Here is a 15,198-nt window from a genome sequence, read left to right as displayed (position 1 = left end):
CTTTCACAAACATAAAAACGCTGCGTAGCATTGAGATGTTGTTTCATTCAGTTATGCACGTGTCTTAACTCCAGCCCATAAGCTTGCATTTATTTTAAATCGTTATTCCTGTTTTTGTATGTTTGTTGAAATTCGTTTCTAGCGGATAATAATAAAACGTTTGATACTGAATTAAATCCCTAAGATGTAATTAACTCGGTTTTACAGGATGCGTGATTCAAGCACATGTTTGGGTGGTGTATCATTGTGCTGGGGTGTTCCACAAAACAAAATTTCTCAATTAGCTGGATAACTGAAGCTGAAAGTCAAGAATGTCTAACTGGAGTGTTGCTTACCTAAGGCTAAACCCTTAAGCTGGGAGAAATCTTATTTTGTGGAACACCCCCTGCTTACTCTGAAAGGCATAAATCACGCAATAAAATAAAAATATGCGACGTTCTAATTAACTTCCCGGATGTTTAGTGGCTTGTATGTCATATAGAAAGATAGAAGGATTTTAGCACAGTCATAGCTCCCCCATGATAAAGTACTCGGAATTCCCAGACGACTTAAAAATGTTAACCCATTTAAAGTGTTTAAATGCCTGCTGTGGAGCGTTTCACTTTGGCTCGTGAGCATGTACCCCAGCTCCGCAAGCTTAATCGTCGCTGAATTAATTCTGCTTCGATTTTTTTCCTGTTGTCTTCCTTTCACACCTATATAATGCGGCAATTAGCTTCATACTCGGCCCCGTCACACCTGGAAATGATATGACATCGAACCAAACACCAAAATCAATCGAAGCTCGGCAAATTTTCAGTATTCACTGTAAATCCCGTTGTTCTGTTGAGTTGAGCTACTTTGTCGAGTTAGGCTACCGTAGTGCTAATCGATATCCCTAACCCTAACTCTTGCCCTAATCCTAACCCTAACCACCCAAAAACCCCTAAAACCCTTACCCTAACACAACCCAAACCCCTACAACCTAACCCTAACCCCCAAATGGTGGAACTGCACATGTGCAAAAAGGCTTCATAGTACGTCTCGATAGATAGCTCAACTCGTCAGAACACCGTCCATACAGCTCAGGTAACTGGATCGATTACGTCAAGGGAGACAATCCGTGGCAAGGGGCAGTTTTGAGCACAACACCAGCGCAGAATATCGGGATCAGATCGGGCGATACCAACCTTGGTACTGGATAAGACCGAGAACAAAAATCAGTGTTACACCATGTCCTCCTCTGGACGATGGGGAAACCCGCGTGAAAAACGGACAAAAAAGTGTCTGGTTTGTTATTATAATTAATTTACTGTTTATTCTTAAGGTTAAACCCCTGCATTTGTTGACATCTTACTGTTAATCACCGTAGTCCACATTGTGAGCTCTGAAGGATTTCCTTCTTTTGAGTAATATATATTTTTTTGGTAACACTTTACTTGACTGGACACGAATAAGGTAGTATTATGTTATTACTTTAATGCATTAACTAAACACCAACTAAGTCTTAGGTACATACAAATCTCATGTTCCTTCATCATTAATGAATCGTGACGTCTTTTATCTCAAGCAATTAGTATATTTGTTATTATATCTGTTAATTCTTTAATCTTTTGTGAACTACTGAAGGAACTACTGAAGGAACAAATAATGAATAGGCCTAATGCAAGTGAAATAATGATCTCATGTTTGTTTAATGAATGATGATGCATATCTTTTATCTCAAGTGGCTACGACATTTATTTACAATTTGTACTTAACTAGTAACTGAGTAATTATTACTAAGGGCTTGTTCCCACTGCGCATTGCCTTGCGCTTTGCATCAACGCACACATTCTGTGATTTGCTAGAACATTATATATTTCACAGAAAGCAATTTATGATGATTCCACTAGTACGCTGCGTTGCACTGGATTTTGAAAATGCACTGTTGCACATATTTCTCTGCGCTACGCACAAACATTAGGGACAACCATGCACAATCATGCTAATACGACGCAACATTAAAAATCTATAAACACGTACAAGAACATGGACAAATGTGAGATGAAAACGCAAAAACAGGTTAGGTTGCAGCGCCCAGCACACGGTAGAGACACAGTACCGAAGGAGTCCAGTCTTCATTTCAGCTCACTGGATATTGTCCATGTCTCACAGCCATACAGTAAGACAGGCAGCTGGAGGGTCAACTTTAAACAACTGCTCAATGTAGCCAGCCCAGCGGGTCACAACTGCAGTGTCATCTGTAAGGACTGTTCCATCACTGTTCCACCCACTCTGACTGCAAGTCTCCGAGGAACAGATTCAGATGTGCGTAATGCTTAGATTCCTCTGTAAGCAGGACGTGGGTCACTAGTCCCCAGATGATGTGTCACCTGCTCACACATTCATCTAACAAACTCCTTATCTGCCATCAGAGCCCTCACATCCGTCCTTTGTTCTTGGTAGGAGTTGCCACCAAGTTCTGCGCTGCGAGTCCTCTCGATAATATCCAGGATGCCCTGCAAGACAAAACACCACCTTCTGGGAACACTGACAACACCAACACAACCACAACCTTCAGGGTCTTATCACAGAAGGTCTCCCACATCACATTAGAGTCAGCAATTGCACACAAGGTTGCAAGTTCCTCACACAAACTGCATGCAGATTGATCAGAAACAGCTTGATTTTGCAGTCTGGCCAAGTCCAGCTTCATTCTCCTACCATGTGGTAGGACTACTGGATCTAAACCAGGGGTGTGAAACTGCAGTCCTGGGGGGCCGGAGCCCTGTGTAGCTTAGTTCTTTCCCTGTTCCACCACAAATGATTCAGCTCAACTGCTATGTGGTAATTAGCACAAGAAGTTGAATCAGGTGTGTTAAACGAGGGGAAACCCAAAATTGTGCAGCGCTCCGGCCCCCCAGGACTGGAGTCTGACACCTGTGATCTAAACTGAATCCTCAGAATAGCAACAAGAAGTCTGTGGTCAGAATTCGCAAACTGGGCACTTCTGTAGACCTCCGGCGTCGGCCCACAAGGACGTGATCGATCTCCTTCAGCGCACCACCAGCATTGGAGTACCAAGTCCAGTGATGCGGCCCAGGGCGTAGGAACCAGGATCCAGTGACCCACAGCCCCTGACCGTTTGCAAAGTCAAGGAACATGGAGCCACTCTCACCCCGGTCTCCAGACCCATGGGGACCGACACAATCCTCATAGGCAGCCCTGTCAGTGTGAGTAGTCGCATTGAAGTCAGCCATGTCCTGAGGAGTATCACCTCGTGGGCACCCATCAACCACCGAGCGAAGTTGTGAGTAAAATGTCTCCCTGAATCACTCACCGCGGTTAGAGGCACCCAAGGAGAGCCTTAGTCTGAGTCTCATAATATGCTTGTTGAAAGGAGTGACATCAGACACGATTGGGAGGATCCACTTTAGCAACAGCTACTCCCTGAGCATGGTAACCACCAGACTGACCCACCTACAGAGATCTGGCTACTCCCCGGTCTGCATACCTCAGGGGGTGGTGCCATAGAAATGCAGAGTTTATGAAGCCCCTCCGACAGCAGAGAAAGAAGGTCAGAGAGACAAGATGTTCCACCCACGCACTGTTCCGGATGGGCTGCCTCAAACTGGGACCCAAGTGCCGCCATGCAGCAGGAGACCTCAGCACCACAGCAGCCCTGATCCCCAACATGCCTGACCCTGTTAGCTCTCCAATGGTTTCGTCTCTCCTGGGGATGAGGCTCCCGAAGGCTTTCCCCCATCCTCTTCATGATGGGTGCAGCGTTCCTGTGGGCGTCTGCAGCAGAGCTACTCCCGTGGAGAGCAGATGGGTATCGTGCCTGTTTATACCGAGCTGTTATAAGTTGTTAAATGGTGTCTGGATTCCTAACCCTAATTTGGCAACTTAGGGTGATACAACAGGCTGTTGGAAAGTAGGAAATATGCTCCTTTCCACTTGCAAGTTGGACACATGAGAAAAGAAAAAAAAAACGCAGTACAATTGCGTTACGCTTTTCATTGTGTTTTTTTGGCTCCCCTAGAGGGAACATACCCTAATTACTTCTTTCCCCACAAGTAAAGTGTTACCTTTTTTATTTTAAAAATGGGTGCACTGCCTTCTTGGAACATGCTGATCTAGAACAATTTTGGTTTATCTTTCCAAGAATTACAGGGAGTTCTCCATTATGTGATTAAGTGTGTATTGCCCCAGACACCTCTAGATGGGTTTTCCCCATCTTCAAAATATTTACACAGTTCACTTAGTTAATGGCAGGATGTACCTCTGCCATGTGGTCCGGGTTCCCCCCGCAAAACCCTGATATGTGGTCAGATAATTGATGGCTTGGTTAATGATTACCTCTATTGTATGGACATGCCCAACATTTGAATGATGCTGTGTTACAACCACCTGCCCTGGGTTAGATTTTTAGACACAGCCACCTATTCTAACTGTGATCTACTGCACAGTTCTGATTTGTTTCTTTGTATATTTGTGCATAGAGGGGATGTAAGTATCGGGCTTGTTTCTTCACAGAAACATGTCCTACCGAACTAGATGTACAGCTTCTTCATCGCAATGCCAGATCTGTCCTCGTGACATTCCAGAGGCCATGTAATCTCGTTATCCTGTCACTCACCTCACGGTGGCCATTGGCTGTGCTCCACCAGCGGAACAGGAGGCCAACCCCATTTGAAATTATTCCTCCCTCCCCTAAACACGCCACAATCATGCTGTTTTTTTCACCTTTTTTTACGCTCCAGAAAACACAGAGAGGAAGTTCCCCCCCTGTATTTAACGGTGTCTAGCACTGTCTGTGCAGTGGATTAATTTGTATTTGCATGTTTATCTCAAGTCCAAAGATCTAGATGTTCTGGGATGCATTTTTTTCATCATGATGCAGCCCTTAACAGGATATGGAACTGGTCGTTGACAGAAAAGAGATCCCCTGTGTGTAATTAGGCTTTAGGAACACAAGTCAGTCAAAGCATGCTGCATTAAACCAGCTGTAAGAACTGCAATAACGGCCGCTGAGATGAAACTGCATCTCTTTCTCCCCCAGGTGAATGGGGATTACAAGTGTCACCCGGTTTTAGGGAAACCTACGTTGCGACTGATCATGAAACCGACTGTGGTTCCTCAAAAACTGCCTTTAATTGAAATTAGGTCTTTAAAATATGAGACAACTTTATTAATCCCAAAAAGAGCAGTTCATTTGCAGCTTACTCTGGCCATACACACAACTTCAAAACTCACAAAGTAGTTATGTCAAATACAATAGGTCAACATACATGGGTCAGTACAAGGGAAATAAATAATCTAAAGAAATAATAAGCAAGTTTAAAAGGAATTTAAAAAAAGAGTTTTTAAAAGGAAAAAAAAATCATCCAGATAAGACCAAAGGCACTTTGCTGTTTGGAAAGCTGTGCTTGTCAGGGGAATTATGGGAATTCTGTACTCTGAATCCTTCTGATAGAAGTGTCATATTGTGTTCAGGATGAAACCACTGAATGGTGATCCCTGAATGTGGGCTCAAAGCAATCATGATGTCTGTTTTTCCTTGGGCTTCAAGAGTAAAATGTGTCTCCAAGCAAGAATCTATACCAGAGCATTGTGAAATGCAGTGTAAGATGTGCTTGCCCATTCAGTGACCTGTTAATGTCACAAGGATGAGGGAAGAATCTCCGGGGTCATTAGCTCAGATGCAGCCTGCACAGGATGCCGTTTCATGACTGGATACTCACCCCAATCCCACCCTGGTCCACAAGCAACTCCGGCTGTTCATAAATGACATCTAATGGAGTTTCGATTTAATCACCTAGTTAAATTCACCAAAACAAAGATGGAAATCTAGGGAGAGTTTTTACCAGACAAAAACTGTATTTAATGTGTTGGAGAAACGTGGTGTTCAGAATATTTATATCCTCCTATCAAGCCCAGACTACAATTCCCTGTAAGTGTGCTGGAAGTGAACACACTTTCCATAGGCAGATATGTGAGAAAGTAACAAGAATTAATCCAAACTCAGTTTATGCTGAAAACTAATGACAGTCTAATACTTGTATAACCTAACTTTTTATGTTCCTCTTAAAGCCTCTTGTCCTGTTACCTTTAATATACCAGAGCCAATAAACAATTAATAGTTTCTATTGAAAGACGGATGATGTCATTTGTTTTGATTACCACTGTAATTCTTTATAATTTATTACGCACTCTTTCGGTGAAACTCAGGTATAAAATTCCCTGAGCTTCAGAGTCTCCGACAGCTGCTCAAAGTACCCTACTTGCTGTTCGGGAACAAACAAAGAGTAAGTTAGATTTGTTCTCCTCCAGTTCTTCCCATTCACACTTCAACTGCTGGTTTTATCTCCAAAACATTGGTCTCCGTGGAGACTCAAGATAGACCTGGGCGTTATTCCATGAAACAGGATTAATGGAAAGTCTGACTTATTTCGACAAGTCTTGCTCATTTGAGTGGGAGTTCCGTTCCAACAACTTATCTTAAATGAATCCCCGCTGAGTTACCATGGTAATATACACTAGTGAACAAGCCTGCTCCGGACCGGATTAACTGTCTTGCTTAATTAAGCATTGTCTCAAAGAACGTCTGACGTGTGAGATTGTTCTGTCAGACGAAATTCCGCGCTCTCACTACTCATGTCATGTTATAAATATAATAAAGCTTATAAAAATCACATCTTAGCAATCCAATGAATTGGAAAATAATTAAAATAAAAGCGTACCCATATTACAAAGGTTGAACATGAAATGCAAGGACTGAAATTGAAAAATTAAAATAATATGAACAGGAAGATATTTTTATATTTTGTTTAGTCACAGCCTACTTTGAAAGTTTATTAGTAAAAAGCAAAGACAAGATACGGTTAATTGTGCAGAACATTTCACACGGATGCGACTGAAAGTATATTATGGAGATCAAATAATACAGAATAACATTATACAGTAAGAATGACGCGTGAACTCAACCCAGAAGGTTCTCCTTTGGCTATGGGGATCGAACCAGGAACTTTCACGGTGTAAGGTGACAGCATAAACCACTGTACCACCGTACTGGGCACTTGTAGCATTTATGTAACTTATGCATTCATTGCCAAGCCAACTCCCTGGTTGTGTTTATGGCCACAGTATTGCCTTTTTTAGCAATTACATCTTTGTATTCTTCATACGGCTCCATCAGCAGCGTTTGTTCTGCCTTTAGTATGTGATAAAACCAATAGAATTGTGAAAAGAAATTATTTGTTGGTTATTTTACAAAGGTATGCTAAAATAGTATGGACAGATTTTTTTGGTACCCCTAAAGAGACTATTAAGCCTTGCATTATAGTCATGTTTCAAATTAAGTGTTTAATTAGTATCACAGGTGCCTTCAAGCTTTTCATCAGCCATTCAGCTACTGTATTGTTTGGTACCGTTGTGGGCATCACACTGAACATGGACCAGAGAAAGAAAAGGACAGAGCTGTCTGAGGAGCTCAGAATGAAGATTACAGATAACCATGTTAAAGGTAAAGGCTATAAGACCATCTCCAAGCAGCTTCATGTTCCTGTGACCACAGTTGCCAATATTATTAAAGAAGGTTAGGATTAGGGTTAGGGTTAGGCTTAGGGTTAGGATCAGGAGTGACATCATTTCCAGCTCCGACTTCCAACCTCTGAGGTAAATGGGATGCAGCATTATACTTCTGTGCAGAATCTACGCCGTTGTTACAGTGTAGCCGCGTACCTTACACCATCGCCTATGCTGTAGCCTGATGTACCGACAGGCATTAGGGCATTAAGGCATTAGGCTACTTCAAAAGGTATACAACTATGTAGCTAGCAATAGAGCAATAGTATAGGTTATACGCAGTATAAATCAGCTTTTGTTGCCTCTGTTGAAAAAAAATAGCCACATGAGTTAGGTTTTTCCAATTTATTTATTCAGCTGAATGTTGCTACACTATTTAGTCATCTATATGTACTGAAGACTTTCATGATCAGATCTAAACAAAAGGACACCATTGTTTACTGTGTTTACACAATGCTCCTGCAACTGTTCTAAACTGCATTTTCCGATGTGTGACATTTACAAGATGTATATTAATCTGAAATATTTACAGCCTCCACAAAACATGTGTTCATGATCAAAACAAATATATAAAAGAGTATCTGTTTACTATGGTGTGAGTTCATGAAATTGAAACAAATGTGTGATCATGCTCCAGTCAGTCAAAGTATGTCCCCTAACCCTAAGCCTAACCCTAGTCCCCATAGCGATCAGAGCCTTGCTCAGGGGGGCTCCATTCTGCTGGGGCTCGAACCAGTGACCTTCCAATCACAGCCACAGAACCCTTAATGCATTAGCTTTAAATAACACAAAGTTACATAATGTGTCATTAGTATAAGTAACTGAGAAGGAAGATTGTTAAAAATGGCGATATAGGGGGTACAAGAAGTCAGGATTTAGCAGTGAGTGAACAGAATTTCCAGCTCTACATGCAGGAGCACATAAATACCGAATTACATTTATATTTCATCTGTTAAGCAGCAGACTGGGAAGAACTAGTGATACAATGAGTTGCTGCACTGAACTTTCATATATGGTGCGGAAAGAGGCAGCTGTGTGTGTGTTCAGGGCTGATAACATCTGTCTATGCAGATAAACCTGGTGGAGCATTGATCCCGCAGCACACAAAGGCCCCATTCATGGGCAAAGACATCTGGAAACTCCCACAGTGTTCAAGCACCTGCAGAAGTCCGTGCCCTTTCGGCGTCATGGAGACAGAGACACTGGCATGACCATGTCACTCGGGTCCTGATGTAGAAACATTAATGTGATGCTGTTCGTCCAGAGTAAAAGTACCATCATAAAGCTAAAGATCATTTACTGATTAGCTGGCCTAATAATGATTGTGTTATTTTCAAGACATTTTTAAAACAATTTAAGCAAATTAAAGGTGTAAGCACTGATGGCTTCCATATTAGCACAAATGAACCATAGAGACTCTACTTTTTTTATGTTTTTTGTTAGTTTTAATACACAGTGTTGACATTGCATGTGGACTTTTAAACAACACAAAATGTTGTGTTTACAGTCCTCTGGTACAAGACCATGAGTTTCTGGTTAGCAGAGTTAAACTGTGAGCTCATCACCTTTGTCTCTGTCTGGATTGGGTAACTAGTATATGAGTTACTATTTTCTACCATGCTTTGTTTGATGGGCCAGTCTATTGACAAACTAACTTTTTCCAAGACTTTAAATTTTACTTCAAAGCAAGATCTTGTCTCTTGAGACACTGCATTCGGCTGACCTGACAGTGATTCCTTTGGCTGCTGGCGACTCTGAGAAGTTCCCCTTTTTCCAGATGGGACAGGCTTTTTCACACGGGCCCCCCCAGGGCTGCTGGATGTTCCATCTGTAATCCTGTCTTTCATTTTAGAAGTTCATCTGAGGTCTGGGCTTTGCATCCAGTTTCGCTTCCGACTCTGCAAAGCGTAGCTGATGGCTAAGCCCTTGTGTGTCACCTCTGTTCTGGATTGACAGGGCCTCTTGTGAAGGTGCTCCTCATATGGCGTGGACTCACCTTCTAAGGTGGAAAGGTTCCGGTCATGCCTACAAGCAGCTGAGCACAAAATATCTCTCTGTCTGTTATTTACTGGCAATAACAGAAACAAGTGAAGTCAGACCATCTGGACCTTCCATCTTCATCAGAGGTCTTGGTCAGGTTTCCAATCCACTGGTGACTGTCGAATGTTTCAGTATGAGCTTTGGCTACACCACAAGGCTGTGTGGTTTTCCTGACTGGCAGGTTTAAGTTGTATATTTCCCCCGTTTTTTTGGAAGAAAATTAAGCCAGTGTGACTATTCACGCCTGCACTAAAGTCTCTCGACTTTTCTGATGTGGGCTTTGCCGCACCCTCGGATTTGGACCCTAAGCCAGCCCGGGCCCCCAGCTGCTGCGTCAAAGACGCTGGATCCAGGCTTTCCCCGTATGTGTGGTTGCAGATGTGATGTCGACAGAAAACCCCGGATTATTATTGTTGTTGTTCTGCCAAACCCAATTTCAGAGTTCATTAAGATGTTTGTTTTAATGTGGTGGCTGCAGAACTACTCATAATTGTTTAATTTTAATATCAACTGAATTCCAGCATAATTATCACCAAAACATCAGTTTTTGGTTACTCTGACTAATGACAGGTTTTATGTAAAATCCAAGCAAACCTTTCCTGGTATTTGGAATATAGCAGATTGACTGTAAAAATTCTTAGTCACCTTCTTTTTAAGATTTGCACAGTGGATCAGGGAGCAGAGATGTTGCTCCAGATCTCCAGGGTGAATCCCGTCTCTGAGTGTTTTCTGTGATTGCTAAGATGATAGCGTTGAACAAGGACAGTTTATTAATAATTAAACAAATCCCTTTTAGGTCCCTGCAATGTTGACAGTCTGTAGCTGTCTTTGACATGGCCTGTGGTCTGTTTGATTTGAATCCAATGTACTGTTGCTGTCAGGAGGAAGTATGTCAGCAACGTAAGCAGATTTTCTAAAGATGCGAGGCAGGTGTGTGGATGCCGCTCGGTGTGTAAATCAATCCCACGTGACTCTTCTCCGATAACGTAAACCGCCGGTCGTGCTATCACACATGTGCTGGGGCATCATTAGCATCCACAGTGCTACGGCTAGTGGATTATACCACCAGGATGCAGCAATGGACTTGCAACACAGCTGTTTGTTTAAACAGAGATCTGTCCCATTCGTATCACTGGACCTGGTCCTTGACATTTTTGTCTCAAAAACCTGGAGCTGAAACTTTGTGGATGACATTTCTGGGGTAGGGTGGCTCTGGGGTAGCTGGCTCTGTTGTTGTAAGATTTGACTGCACCTGAACAAACAAGTCAGCCTTCTCTAGACTTATATGCAGTCAGAAGTCACTACATTGTTTTTATCTGGTAGTTTTATTGTACAATAAACCTCTGAGGGATCAGGTCTAATGGCAAATGTGCAACAATTATAGTTTGTACATCTGTGCCAGACAATGACACACACAGACTCATTAGTCTAGGTAAACACACAGGATGGGATGCTAGTCCATTTTGGGGCGCAAGGTGGGGAACACCCAGGACGGGAATGCCAGTCCATCATGGGTCACACATACAAACTCAAACCCCCAACCACCAAGAATCTTAGTACCTGAGGACATTTATATGGTTGAATCACAGAAACATTTGCAGTACCAGGGAAAATTCTGGATATACCGTGTGAAAATCATTTGTTTTAAGATAACAAGCGTAAGCATAACCAAGGTTATGTATTATCTTATAAACACGGAATGACGGAGTGCTGCAACAGATGAGCTGACCCTGACATTACTCCATGAGCTGCTTTGGGATTATTTAGATCAAACAGTAAGAGCAAGGTAGCCAATTTGTGCCCAGATCTTGTGGAAACTCCATCAGGACCGTTAAAGAAGCATTCTAGGTGGTTCCATTTGGAAGGTAATTCCAGCCTGCAACGCTGTCATCGAAGTAAAACGGGGCTACATTGAACAGTCTATAATTTCAGAAAGTTTTGAGATGTAGAACACTTCTCTTGATTGTTACAGTATTTAATGAATATTACTTCATTGCCTCGAGGCCTTGTACTATAAGGTGAATGACATAGCTGACATAGAGACAGATGCATTAAAAGCAGGTGTGGCAATGACCTTTGAGTGATACTGTATCTGTGTTTGTCATCAATGGCTAATTGTGAGCATCCGGTTCGCGTGGTAGATCACAGCAATCATTGAGCTGCAGTACATTCATGAGAAACACAAGATACCGGTTTTATAGTGAAGGACATACTTACAGAGAAGTTTAACGTGAAGCTCTTACTACTTCAGATGAGCTCCACATCCCTCTGTGCTCTTGTCCTGGATAAGTGGTGGAAAGATGGATAGATCTATGTTTTAAAATAATTGGACTTACAAAAACTGCTTGGCAGAACATGGAAAACATTCAAGAATTCAGTAAATAAACAATCAACAATGTAAACTTTTTATTTTTCAACCAACAAATGGCTTGATGGCAGGATGTCTTCCCACCTTTACTGGTAGCTTTGAGTGTTATAATTGGTGGAACCCCAAAAGGGGCGGGGCTAAGGATACATACGTCAGCAGCACCTTTAAATAGCCGTCGCCTATTTCACTCGTTTTGCTTTGAGTTTTACTGGGGTATGTAGGAGGCTGTGGGAGGCGAAAAGGACATACGTTGTAAATACTGTGGTTTTTGGGTTATTGGTCATGCCTTGGGCGTAATTAACATCCTGTTAAGTATTAGTTAAGAACTCCGTAGCCTAAAATTATTTTTTAAAGTGAAAACTTTATGCATCGATTTAAATTTTAAACAAAATGATCAAAATCAACATAAATCAGTTATAAATAGCTGTAGCAGTCTTTTACTGCTTTCTGGATGAACACAGGCTAGCTGTTGACCCGACACAGGAAGTGATTAGAGTACCGTGTCCCTGTGGCGGTTTCTATCACGTCCAAGGGAAAACAAGTCTACAGCCGGAAAATCCACATCAATCCATGTGATTGATTTACCTAGAAAAACCACAGAGGGACAGCAGAACCACAGAAACGCAGATACTGTAAACACCATTCATCTCCTGTTAGGCTTCAAACTCCCTGCAGTCTCACATAGCATGCATGCAGTTACATGTTAGTTTCTAGATGTGCAACACAAATGTTGCGGAATAAAATCTCTTCCCGCGGGTAATGTCTCATTATATTCTTTAAGTCTGTTATGACTACACCATAACCTAACAATTTAATCGGAAGAGACACGGATAACGACTGCGGGCCCTTGCCTTAACACCATCATGTCGGCCGTGCGGTTGCCGGGGCAAGCCCCCCTTCTGTGAACGTCCCGGTACTGGCTGTGTGGCCCTCACACCTGAGATGTCGGGGCTTTGGATTGGTGATCTGGCCTTGGGACACAGCTTGCTCTATGCTATTAGAGAAGCTAACTCATTTGCGATGACTCAACTCAGCTCAGAGCAGGGGATTATACATGATTGTGGCAGCATTAGCCAACTTCTGTATTTTGTCTTTTTTCAGGAGAGGATGAGGGACTGTCCAAAAGACTGATGATTTGGGAACTGCTTATAGAGAAAAAAAAAAGATACATAAAATGTCTCTTTATTTGGGATCAAACCACTTTTCTTTAGCTTTGCTTCTCTTTCTCAGTTGTTTATTCCTCAGATCTTCACATTTCAAAAGAATCCTTTAGTTCTCCTGCCATCTGAAGTAACAAGTCTATTGTTCTCTACATGAGTCATAATTAATGCTACTTAGAGATAATTGCATGGAAAATGTTTTTGCTCCCATCAACGTACTTAACACCAGGAAAATACACCACCTCACAATGGGTGAACAACTCCCTTTGGAATTTTTTTCAATGGAGAAACTCTAGGCATGTAATTTGATTTTTTCTGAATTATTTCTCCTAAAATCTGCCATTGGAGAAATACATTAATATATGTGGGACGGCATGCTATTGCACTGTTGCCTCAACCATCTGGGATCAGGGTTCGAGTCTCTGCCATGGCCCCATGTGTGGAGTTTGCATGTTCTCCCCATGTCATCATGAGGTTTTCCAAGGAAGTGTGACGAGTCCCTTAGACGTGATACAAACTGCCACAGTTAGTTGCACAGGGGAAATTGAATTTAAAAAATCTGTGACTGCAATTAAAAAAATAAAAATGACATTTGGTTTGGTTACTTATGGTTAAGGTTAGAGCTGGGTAGGTTTTCAGGTTGTCATTTTTGGGATTAGGGTTTTGCACATAGAAATGAACGCACGGTCCCCAAAGAGATATAGGTACAGGTCTGTGTGTATGTGTGAATTTGTACTTATTACAATGTGGGGACCCAATGTCCCCACAATGTGATAAAAATCTTTTTTGGCTCTGTGTGTATGTAAAATTTATTTCATAGCAGATTTTTTTTGTCCAGAGAATGGGAGGGTGGGGGGGGGGGCTTGCTGGATCCGTTCTTTAAGATGGTATCACTGGGCCACGTGTCACTAAAGTATTTAAATGGATTTTACTTTGCGGCATTCACATGGTGAATAATCATATGAAAGAAACAAAACGGAGCACTCTAGAATACCAGTGATGACACCCGCTCCTCGCAATTAAGACGGGTCCCAGAATCGGGGCTCATGTGATGATCGGACCAGGCACACCCAGACATGACCCTCTCTCTGGGCTTTGAGATTGACGTTGAATGCAGGTGTCTGCTTTGCAGAGTTTGTGCCACTGGGCCAAGCGTGAGACAACATTAAACAGCTAATATCCAGCTATTGCAAATGGAGATCAAACGTTCCTCCATGTGGCTAAGAACCAGGGAGCACTGGGTACATTGTTCAATTCTCAATTCAGTTTCTCAAGATGTTTGACTATTGTACAGTCTTCAGATCTCAATACACTTTACTTTCAATGTATGTATAGCTGGTGTCTTGCCAAGGTCCATAATTGGGCTCCAAAGGCTTGCCTCTTTGAAAAGTTTTAATTCCCTGTTTCACTGACAGCTCTTTCTAGGCTAATCAGAAGCCAGTACTTTGGTTCCGTGTCCTGGTCCAAAATGAAATCCTACCTCCATACAGATAAACAGGTTTCTGTTTACCAGAACCTTGAGGGAGATCCGAGGTGAAAATGACAAATGACAAAAGAATGAGGAATGCGATTCGAAGCTGGGAAAGGGAAAATGAGAAATAGATGTTCCTCATGTGATTCCCGTTTGCCAACTGCGGTTCCGGCTGCCCCATTTAGAAAAAGGTGGCTTCACTACGTGCTCTTGGTCTGTGTGTTTCTGCAGGGGAAATATGTTGTTTGCCGTTTACAGAGTAGCCAACCTGCCTGAAGGTAGTAGGCAATAGATCGTAGGGAAGCCTCCGTTTTGAAGGTATGTCATGCAGTGCCAGATTAAGATTTTTGATATCAATTCAGTCTTTCATAATGAACATTTTGTAATAGGGGTCAGATGTGCAGGTCATGGGGGCCATCAGGGTGCAATGCAAGAATTTTGGCATACAAAATTTCCCTAGAAAATTTTTGTCCTCTTGATAAGGAGGTCATGTCCTCTGGCCTGTACATGTTCATTACTGCACTTTAAGAGTACAACTTTATTTGGGGAAACTTTAAGCTGTCACACGATTCTGGACATAAATTCAATTCAATTCAATTCAAAAAACT

At 42.2% G+C, this 15,198-nt stretch overlaps 1 long non-coding RNA gene across 1 annotated transcript in view; it reads right to left on the bottom strand.

Moving 5' to 3' along the window:
* Positions 1-1,286: 1,286 nt before the first annotated feature.
* Positions 1,287-15,198, bottom strand: part of LOC111852161 (uncharacterized) — a 17,076-nt gene continuing 3,164 nt past the window's right edge. Inside the window, exons 2-3 of the long non-coding RNA XR_002840172.2 lie at positions 11,809-11,872; positions 1,287-2,480 (exon numbers count right to left, since the gene is read on the bottom strand). This is a non-coding gene — a long non-coding RNA (uncharacterized lncRNA). The remainder of the gene's footprint in view (positions 2,481-11,808; positions 11,873-15,198) is intronic.

This window comes from Paramormyrops kingsleyae, chromosome 23 (genome assembly GCF_048594095.1).
Source record: "Paramormyrops kingsleyae isolate MSU_618 chromosome 23, PKINGS_0.4, whole genome shotgun sequence".
Lineage (NCBI taxonomy): Eukaryota > Metazoa > Chordata > Actinopteri > Osteoglossiformes > Mormyridae > Paramormyrops > Paramormyrops kingsleyae.
Note: the sequence above shows the minus strand (reverse complement) of the source record. Positions and strands in the feature narration are given on the sequence as shown.